The 11403-nt window shown below is 39.0% G+C and overlaps 1 long non-coding RNA gene across 1 annotated transcript in view; it reads right to left on the reverse strand.

Moving 5' to 3' along the window:
- Positions 1-9129: 9129 nt before the first annotated feature.
- LOC125610539 overlaps positions 9130-11403 on the reverse strand; it is a 67421-nt gene continuing 65147 nt past the window's right edge. The window contains exon 4 of the long non-coding RNA XR_007340524.1: positions 9130-9561. This is a non-coding gene — a long non-coding RNA (uncharacterized LOC125610539). The remainder of the gene's footprint in view (positions 9562-11403) is intronic.

Genomic DNA, 11403 nt, shown 5'->3' on the forward strand with positions numbered 1-11403 from the left:
AGTGGCATAAAAGGGTTTTTTTTTTTTTTGGTGTTGTTAATTATTGCTGTGATAAATGACATACTTGGAACATTATTAGTGCAATAATCAGGTGCTAGACAGCACACAGCATTCTCCTAATATTTTCTCTTGGGTTTTACAAAGTAACAACTGATGTAGCAGAGATGGTCAGTGTGTGAGGTAAGCCCCCTACTTGAATGTGACACATATAGTTTAGACACCCTTATTTATGACAAGGCACATTTTGGTCACATCTCTTACATTGGCTCTTATCCAAGGGAGAAAAAAATTTGAGCTCAAGACAGAGGATATTACGAAGATTAATAAAATATTATAGCAGCTTTAACTGATGTCAGTACCTTAGAGGTTGCAGGATGGTGGTTAAATACATGTTGTGGCCCCTGAACCATCTGTGCAGAAGGGACTAAGTGCATATTGCAAGCAGACTTCTGCATATGTTTGCCAACAAAAACACAGCGCTAAGTTCACACTAAGCTTGGACTTTTGAAGGAAATTCAAGACTGATTTAGAAAAAGCTATTACTAATAACAGTTACTATTAAAGTGGACAAAATCATAGACAAGACATATTTTTAAAATTAGAATAGTGTACTAATTAGGTTAAATAGCTGAAGGCAAATTTGAGGAGACATTAGGCAAAAGGAAAAAAAAACTTCAATAAAACTAGTATTAATGGACTTTCAGAAAACAGAAGATATTAGAACCATGGAAAAAGAACAAGATGCTATAAAAAAGGAACATTACAAAGAGCAACAAATATTCTTGGAAATCAAACATCTGAGAGCAGAAATGACATACTCAATGGAAGTTTTGAAAATCAAAGTTGGAAAATCTCACAAAAATTAGAGCAAAAAAAAAACAAATAAAAAATAAAAGATCAGAAAATAGAAAACAGTTCTAGGTGGTCCAATATTCAAAGAAGAGAAATGGGAGGAAAAAATTGGGTAAAAGAGAGAAAAATAAATCACTGAAAAAGTAATTTAAGAAAATTTCTCAAAATTGAAGGATGCAAGGTTCCAGATCACACAATAAAAGAGTACTGCGCCAACACATATTATCATAAAATTTTAGAAGTCTACAAAGAGATTATACAAAGTTGAGAAAGAAAGAAATTAGTTTTAAACAAGGAGTCAAGAAAAGAATGACATTGACCTTCTCAGCAATAACAGTAGAAGCTAGATGGCAGAGGAGTACCACCAGGGACATTCTGAAGGAAAATGATTTACACTTTAGAATTCTATGCCCAAATCACAGGTAGAGGTAAAATTTTCAAACATGAAAAATATCCAAGCAAAAGCAAACCAATGCATCCCATGCACTCTTTCCCAGGAAGCTATTGGCAATCGTAACCCTTAGTGAAGTTTACTAACTTAGAGTCTCTCAGGTTTAGACCTCCTCCCTGCCGGCTCTGTTTGGCTTTGTAATGCCAGGTCCACACTCTGTAGAAAATTTCTGCTTTCTTAGCAGACTCCATATTCACTTCTGCCAACAAGTGGCACCAGCAAGAGAGAGAGAGAGAGAGAGAGACTACAAAGCTGGAATAAGAAGAAGGAATCTTCTTGTTCCTTGCTGTTTGCTTCTTGTGTCTATCAGTGTCATCCCTTAACACCAGTTAGTTCCATTGGCAGTATTTATGACCTATCCTGGTAACAGCACTAGCTGGTGCCTGCATCTCCAAGGCACAAGCCCCAGAAGTATCTCTCCTCTCTGCTCCTGAGACATCAGTCCCAGCTCAGCAATATTCCTTTGCCCATAGGCTTGGATCCCAGCTTTGGAGGGAGCCCTTCCTGAGCTTTCCCAATTGTGCATTTGTTTTCCTATTGATAGTACCGATTTCCTACAGTTACTGCCTCTGTGACACTCCGATTTTGCCCTTTAGTGCACTTTATAATTTACTATATGAAACCCTCTATGTTAATGAGTGTTGACTGCCTCCTGACTAGACCCTGATTGATAAAATGCTTTTCTAAACTAAGGAAGTAATTAAAGAGAAAGAGAAAGACATGGAGTCTAGAAATTAGATCTACATAAAACTGGAAATACAGTCATGTACTGCATAATGATGATCCCCTAAGATTCTATCATCTTTTGACATCGTCATAGCCACCTTAGTGCGTGTTAGTACACTCATGCTTAGTTTGTCTAAGTTCCCACAAAAATGATGATGAAATCATCTAGCTCATTTCTCAGAACTTATCAAATGTTGTTATTCAACTTTCCATTGCTTGAACAAAATACCTGGGATAAGCAACTTGAAAAGAGGAAAGGTTTACTTTGACTCATGGTTTCAGAGGTTTCCTTCAATTTATGGTCACTTGGCCCTATTGCTTTGGGCCTGCATCAAGGCAGTACCTATGGTAGAAGCACACATTGGAGGAAACTGTTCACCTCATGATACTTGGGAAGCCAAAAGAGAGAGGAAGGGCTAGTATTCCAATATCTTCTTCAAGGGCATATCCTCCAATGATTTAACTTCCTGCCATGAAGCTCTTCCTCCTAGAGGTCCCACCACTTCCTAGTGGCACCATTAGCTTGGGGCAAGCCTTTAACATATGGGCCTTTGGGGTACACTTAAGATCTAAACCATAACACTGTCATTAAGCAATTCATAAATAAACTAAAGAGGATAAAGAGAGACACCAAAACATCAGCTATGTAGTTGACCTGAAGACCAACTGGTTCATTTTAGAGCATATCTAAAAGCTCCCAGGGCTTTGAGCTGTAATGTCAGGTCATTTATTTGTTGACTTTTTCTTCTTTTAATGAATGAACTCCATGCAATGAATGTTCCTCTTAGCAATGCCTTCATAGTGTTCCAGAGATTCTGATAAGTTGATTCAGAGTTCTCATTTACCTTTAAGATTTTTTTTATCTTCTCTCTGATGTCTTCTGTTTTCCATATATCATTCAATAGCACATTGTTTCATCTTCAGGTGTTGGAGTAGCTTCTCTTTTTAATGTTATCATTGATTTATAATTTTATTCCATTATGGTCTTACAGAATGAAGGATAGTATCTCTATTTTTTTGTATTTGCTAAGATTTACTTTGTGGCATAACAAATGGTCTATTTTGGAGAAGGATCAATGTGCTGCTGAGAAGAAAGAGTATTCACTTGTTGATGGATAGAATATTCTATATGTCTGTTAAGTCCAAATTTTTTATTGTATTATTGAGTTCTATAGTTTCTTTGTTTAATTTTTGTTTGGAAGGTCTATCCAGTGGTGAGAGAGGTTTATTAAAGGCACCCAATCAATGTTCATAGAAGCTCAATTCACAATAGCTAAACTGTGGAAGCAACCTAGATGCTCTTCAACAGATGAATGGATAAAGAAACTGTGGTATTTATACACAATGGAATATTACTCAGCATTAAAAGAGAATAAAATTATGGAATTTTCAGGTAAATGGATGGAGTTGGAGAATATCATGCTAAGTGAAGTAAGCCAATCCCCAAAAAAACAAAGGCCGAATGTTCTCTCTGATAAGTGGATGCTGATCCATAACAGGGAGTGGGGAGGTGTGGGAAAAATAGAGGAACTTTGATTGGGCAAAGGGAGGGGGGAGGAAGGATGCATGGGGGCAGGAAAGATGATGGAATGAGATGGAGATCATTACCTTAAGTATATGTATGACTGCACATAGGGTGTGATGCTACATCATATACAACCATAGAAATGTCAAGTTGTGCTACAATTGTGTACAATGAATCAAAATGCGTTCTGCTGTCATATATACCTAATCAAAATTAATTAATTAATTTTTTAAAAAACCAAAACAAAAAAAGCTCCAAGAAGGAGTGAGTCCTTCGTGAAAACAAAACTCAGTTTATATATACTGGGAAGAGATCTATACTGTTTAAGAAACCTGCAGGATTGAATAAACATAACAACTAAACAAAAACAAATGAATAAAGAAGGTGATTATAAATGCTGGTAAAACAAAATGTTAGGCAGCTAAGGATGAGTGTCCTTACCATACAATATGGCTCTGCTATGAATAGCTTTTATATGGATATAATAATGTAATCACTTATTACTGATCTAACACCAAGTCAAATATAAACATATTGGGAGAACAGGGGAATATAAGCCCTGTGTGTGTGCACCATGTATATCTAAGATCATATTTTCTTGTGAGAAAAAGCTAAACCCTTATTTTCATAATAGGAAAATCAGTCAACATCAAATAAATTGATTTATATTTAAAACAATGGTCCATGGTCATATTATATTTAGAACGATGGTCCATGGTCACATATATAAGCATTTGTTGAGTAGATTATCCATAGAAATAATAGGAATAAACTTTCCTTTATGCTTCCTGAAGGGCTGCAAACTGCATCATTTCCAAAGCATTTTCACTGATAGCTCAAAACAGTGCCCAAGAATTGTTTCTTTTATCTCTCCTCTTCCAGATGTCACCAAAGATGATAAAGAAGACACATGAGTCACAGGGTTCTAGAATTTTGAGGGAGACATAAGAAATAGCAGAGATGGTCCCTGGAGTAGGCCAAACTATGAGGATAAAGTCATTCTTCCAAACTGCCAATGCTGCCTATGACTTCTGACCCCAGAGGCAACAAATTAGGACCCAGTGACAAAATTAGAGGGAAGAGACCACAATGTTTTCCACACTCTGATATTAACTGAGTTCAAGGATTTCCCCGGAATCTCCCTGGAGTTTCATTAAAGCACTAGAAGACTCACAAACTCAGTGACACCTATTATATTCACAGTCACATGTACCACACACTGAAATCAGCCAAAGGAAGAGTCACAGAGGGCAGAGCCTAGGAAAGTCTCAGACAGGAAGCTTCCATTGTCCCCAGGATGCACCACCCTTCTAGTTCAACGTGTAACTACACACACAGTTTTGTCAACCTTGCCTGAGTTTCCATGTCTAGAATTTTACTGAGGCTTCAACACATAGGCAAAATTGGTTAATTGTCCATATGGATGAAGACAGTCTCTAGGTCAACGGATCCCATATGACCCAAATTTCTCCATAAATCATAAAGTTGATTTTTCCAGTCCCCACCCTAAGACTATTGAGTATGACCATCCAAAGGAAAGAACAATGAAGGAGGAGAGGCAGGGATGTGGAGAAGAAAGAAAAGGAGAAAGCTTTCTTCTGGAAAGGAAGTGATTAATTTCCTTAGTTCATGACCACTACGCAGTAATAACTGTCATTTGTTTTGCCCTCCACATGAGCCAGAGCATTTGTATGCTTCTTATACTTCCCAACTAGAAAGAAAACACTGCAGGACTGGAAACTAGATCTTCTGTCCCCACAATACAATGCACAGTATCTGTTCTCCAGAGTTATAGCCTTCTTCTTCCTTTTACTCTGACTCTGCAAATTTTAGACTTCTGAAGTGCTCATGACAATCTTTTTTCTTCTCTGTTAACTTCACATGACTCTCGTTAAGCTTTGTGACAAATTAAGTAAAAATATTCGAATCCAATAACTTTGTAACCTGGGAACAATAATTCTGGGCCAAAATTTATTGCCATCGGGATATGTAAATGTTTGCTTTGTTCTGAATTTTGTCACAAGGAAGCAGTCATTTGTTTCTTAGACCTTTTCCTTCTCATTCCCTCCACTCCTTCCACTACCTATTGGTGGGATTGATATTTGCATCAAAGAGATAACAAGAGATCTTCACTGAATGCAAACCAAGGGTTTCTAGGCTTGGGTATCAAGGGCTGGTGAGAAGCAGGTGCAGGGCATTTGACACCAGTGTTTAGATTCTATCTGCATTTGATTCCTATGATGGCACTTTCTGTCAGCTACTCAAATAAAAACTTACTAACTAGCATCGCTTTATCTAATTATTTTTTTTAACTTTTTTTAAAGAAAGAGAGAGAGAGAGAGAGAGAAAATCTTTTTTTTTTTTTTTTTGTAGATGGACATGACACAATGCCTTTATTTTTATTGGTGCTGAGGATAGAACCCGGGTCCTGCCCATCCTAGGCAAGCGCTCTACTGCTGAGCCACAATCCCAGCCCCTATATAATTCTTATTGAACATTACTAGAAGCAATAATCCACATAGAATAAAACCAGCACTGATTAAAACTGTAGAATTTGTTATGAATGAAAACCCAAAGAATTAGAAGTGGGAAACAGATTTTATAGAAATATTTTTTAATAGCATCTACTTTTCCTAAAATTGCACATGACTTAAAATGCTTATTAGCTGAAAGAGAGTGAAATAAACAGGTCTTGATACATTTGTTTAATCTGACCTGAGAAATAAGCTTGGTAGAAATAATTTTTGTGAAAGAAAACTCAAAAATCACAAAATATATAAGTAGGTAAAAGTTGAGTCAAAATAAGTAAATTACACTAGATAATAATTGACTCTAATAATAATTAATATTAATAATAATTCTTTTATTGAAACTAAGATAAAAATGATTTATTAGAATATCATCAAAAATTGAAAAAAAGATTAGTTCTTACAAAGCTTTTTCAGTCAAAATTCATCAATTTTGATGGAATTCTTAATTAAATTATTTTATATAATATCTATGGAATCGATGTGGAAATCCAAAACAGAGGGGTCAAAACAGCAAGGTCAAAATCTTATTTATTCTTTGGTTCCTTTCTTGTGAGACTGATGTAAAACTATATAACCATTAATATTATCAGATACAAGGAGTTGCTGTTGAGAATAAGATCAATATCTACAAAAAGTTACCTATGCAAATAATTTGAATTTTATTTTTTTCACATCATCTAAAGTAGAAGTTCATTGGATTAGATAAAGGGGAATGAAGGGAAGGGGGATGGAAATAGAAAAGATAGTAGAATGAATCAGACATAACTTTCCTATGTTCATGTATGAATACGTGACCAGTGAAACTCCACATCATTTATAATCACAAGAATGGGATCCTAATTAAAATGTTTACTCCTGTTTGTATAATATGTCAAATTACACTCTACTGTCATGTATATCTAAAAAGAACAATTTTTTAAACTTAAAAAAAGAAAGAAAGAAAAAGATGTCAAATCTTGTCTTGTGTATCTGCTTGAGTTTGCCTAGGACCTGAGACATTAAAGCAGACAAGAGCAGATGGTGAGCTCAATTGCTGGAGTCCTCCTTACCTCAAAAGTTCTTGCAATGACTTACAAGGCCCCACATGATCTAAATCCCCTCCTATGACCTCATTTCCTTCCACAGCACCCCCTAAATATTTTCCTGCCACACATGCAATAGAGGAGGGCCAGGGGAGGGAATGAAAGGAAAAGAGGAGGACTTTAAGTATTTTTGATCTAACTTGTAGAAGATTCTACATCAGCTTACCAGATTTTGAGTCCCAGTTCTCACCTTGAAATGCAGATGTGTCCACTCTTGAGCCTGCTCTTCTAGTGCCATCCCCATAAGCATCCTCTCCAGCCTCAAACTAACTTTAAACATGAAATCCCGCCCCCAACTCCAGCCTCGTGCTTAGAGCAACCACCTGCTACCAGGCTAACCTGAGCTGCCTGCTAAAATGGCTCTGTCACATAGGCCCCATCCTATATTTGTTACCTTCATCTCTGTTTGCCTGCACTGTCACCATAACGCCCCAGTAGTAGGTTTAATCTGAATGAAATAAATTTCTGTGACCCACTCTTGATTCTGACTCTACCCCAGACACCTGACCCAACCCTGTGTCCATGTCTGATTCAAACTACAAAAACTCCCTGTCTGCCACATCCCTGTTCTTTCTCAAGCCAGTCATAACAAGATGAGCTGCTCGCTTCTTTCCCATCAGCACATTCACCATCAAGCTGTTCCAGCCCTGTCAGGCAGTGTTCCAGGAGGCCCTGGAGACACGTGGTGATGCAGAAATGGCTAGGAAGTCCCTCTCAGAGGTCTCTGAGTTAAGTTGAGGACACTATAGATTCCATGAGTTGAAGAGGTCAAATTCTTTATCAAAACCCCACTGTGTCCAGACAGTGCCCCATCCCCAAATCTTTCTTCTTTAAAACAAGACAAAACTATTCTCCCTTGATCTCCCCACTCCTACCCTCCTCTCCTCCTTCTCTCCTCAGTCCAGTCAGATTCACTACAATTGGTGGCTCACTGAATTCCATTTCCATCTCTGGTTCCCACTTTGCCTGGCAATTCTAAATTCACGATTCACACTTGTTCTGTAGAGCTAGCTTTCCAAAGGAGTCTTGAGTTTCACAATTAATGGACATGTTACAAAACAAAAATAAAACAGAACATCACCCTGGGTTAAAGCCATCTCGTGGCTTTTTTTTTTTTTTTAACCAGAAGTGGGGATTTGTGATATAAGCAGCTGCTCCAAAACCAAACAAACGACAGCACTCAACTCAGAGTTTGAGCCTATCCAGGGGCTGAATTATGTTTGCTTTGAGGTTTTGTGAAAGGTCGTGAGGCCTAACAAAGTTCAGATGAAACTTGGCTGTTTTTCTGTTAGGCTCTGGCTCAGAACTTGTGGCGTTTCATGTGGTTTGGAGTTTTCAAACACAGCGCTTTGCACAGTGCTAATAAATGATTTTTTTTCTCAGCATGGAAAGCAATTAAATGTATGGCCTCTTGGGTTTTGGTCTTAGAATCAGTATTTATTTATTAGGAGCTGGGAGAAGAGCTAAATGGCCTAGAAGAGGGATCACACATAATGAGGTGGGTAAATTTGCTGAAGACACCACATTTTTGATGACTGGAGGCCTAAAAAGCAAGAGAGGAACTCCTGAGGAACCCATAAAGTTAGGCCACTGGGAAAGTTGCTAATGAATGGAATTTAGCATCGGTCCACAAGGAACAAGTTAGAATGGCTTGCAAAGCCCCAGGAAGGCCACATGAAAGGACCCCAGCACCATCTGTCTTCAACCTTCACCCACCACTCTAAAGGGGTCCCCTGAGCTTTCCCCGCCTTGCATCCCCCTCTTGGAGTGTCCTCTAGCAGGAGGCCTCTCACAGGCAATCAGCTTGCAGTCACCCTCAGGCTCACCCTGGGGGATCCCCTCCCAGCAAGTCTCCCTGTAGCTGTTGTCTTTTAACAAAGAGAATGCATTCGTTTTCTAGGGCTGTAATTATAAAGTACCATAAACCAGATGAATTAAACAACAGAAATTTATTTTCTCACAGTCTGGAAGCTAGAAGTCCAAGATCAAGGTGTCATGGTGGCCTCTCTCCTTGGCTTCTCTCTGTGTCTTCACCTGGTCTTCCCTCTGTGTATATCTGTGTTCTAATCTTTTCTTATAAGGACAGCACTTGTATTAGATTAGAGCCCACTTTTAAAGCCCTCATTTAATGTCACCCCTTTAAAGACTGTCACCAAACACAGTCACATTCTGAGGTACTAGGGGTTAGGATGTTACTATGAATTTGGGGGGACACAATTCAGTCACCACAGGAGGCCTCATCCCTCCAGAACAGTAATGTACCTGTTTGAGCTGTGCCACTAAACCAACTCGCCAGCCATAGAGCAATGATGAGGTGAAATATTCCCTGATGGCAGGAGAGCTCATCTTCTCCTTGTACTTCATGCCTTCTCCTGGGCCTCAATTTGATCAAACCTAGAAAAAGGAAACGAAACATTGATACAGAGGCCTACGTAGGCAGAAGGAAAACACATCTGCTATTCATTTATTTTCAGGGAACAATTGTCTGCATACTAGAATAGATTCATAAAGACAATTCTCCAAATAATTCTTCACTGTGAGCCCAGGAGCATTCACTTATGGCTTCAGTGAAAAAATTTACAGAGCATGTATTATGTTAGATCACTGGAGGTACCGCTGGGTTCTCACAGGGCTTATGTTTCAGTAGGAAAATCTCACAATAAACAGATAATTTGATAGATAACAAATCTTCATTGCCTGGGATAAGGCACCTAGCAATGATGAGTCAATCAATTGCATTAGTTCTTTATCTGCTCCCCTAACCATGTGTCCTTTGCCACGTGACTTTTCAGTTCCTGTCATCAAGAAGTAGAAGCTATTTAGTCATGACTCACTTTGACCAATAGGATGTTGATAGTTGTGACACACATCTATCTAATATATAGGCTTAGAAAAAGCCTATAAGCCTACATATTCCATTCCTTTTCTGCTCTTGCCTCTGGGCCATTGTGCCATGAACCTGCTGCAGCAATGGAAGACACAGTAGAAGAAGAGTTTCATCAAACATGGCTTGTCCATGCGCCAATCCTCAGAACTCATCAAACATTATTTGACCACGGGCCAATCCCCAGAAGCTAACAGATTTGATGACCTTCAGATATGTGAGCAAGCCCAGTTGAAACCAGAAAATTTCCAGCCTATGTCATCAACCTAGAGACTTCTCAGCTAAATAAATGTGTCCCATTCGGAGCCCATTTAGAAGTCCCCCCATAATCTGATCCAGGCATTTGAGGCTCCTAATGAATCAAAACATTACCTGAAAGGGGTACACAACTAGGCATTATTGGCCTTTAACCCCCTGGCTGGCAAAGAGCACCTAACATCAGCTTGTCAAGCTGTGAGAGATGGGATAAGGATTAGAGATAGAGGGTGGATAAAATCTTTACCCTAGGGGATAAAGGTGATATGAGTAATGAAGTGGTAAATAGGCTTAGAGAAAAATTCAGAACCATTGATTGGCCTGCTTAAAATACTTCTGGGACTCTCTGAGGCCTTCAATATAAAATCCAGGTACTTTATTCACAGCATACAGGGAACATACAAGGCCCTCCAATCTGGTATGAGCCATTTTCCATGCATATCTATTCTCTTCTGAGTCACAAAGGACTAAGTTCCAGAGACTGTATCCACCAATCTCTACTCTATGCCAATGGAAGGTTAGAGTAGAAGATCGAAAAATGGGAAGACCCACCTTTAAGTCAGAGATTGCATTCCTCTGGCTCTGTCCCTGCTGAGTTATATTTTGGCCATAGTGTCTTCTTGGTTTTATTTTATTGTAGACTGTAACTTCTAACAGGTGGTGCCCTCCCGTATGTAGTACAACCTTTCACTACCTCTCAGTGACTCTTCCCTCCCATGGCACCCAAGTCTAGGGATGATGACACTTGGTGGTCGCTAGTCCTGGGAGTTTACCAGACTTTATTGCCTTCAATTAACCCAGCTCAAAGCTGTAAATTCACACTGTGTAAAAGGTCTTTTCTACTTTGCAGCATTCTCTTTAAGAATGCCATCTGTTTCCTCCTGGAACTTTCCCAGTGCCCACCTCTTCCAGCCTAGCTGATTATGCACCGTTCTCCCCCCTAGACCCCACATTCCAGCCACCGTTGCATCCTCTGCCATGCTGCCATACTCTTGCTTCTGTTGTACCCTTTCCCTCTTTCTTGGCCAGACTTTCACACAAACCAAAAGTATAAATTAGGAGGGGGTAGAGAGAGAGGAGGGGAGGGGAGGGGAGAG

Source organism: Marmota marmota, unplaced genomic scaffold (genome assembly GCF_001458135.2).
Source record: "Marmota marmota marmota unplaced genomic scaffold, marMar, whole genome shotgun sequence".
Lineage (NCBI taxonomy): Eukaryota > Metazoa > Chordata > Mammalia > Rodentia > Sciuridae > Marmota > Marmota marmota.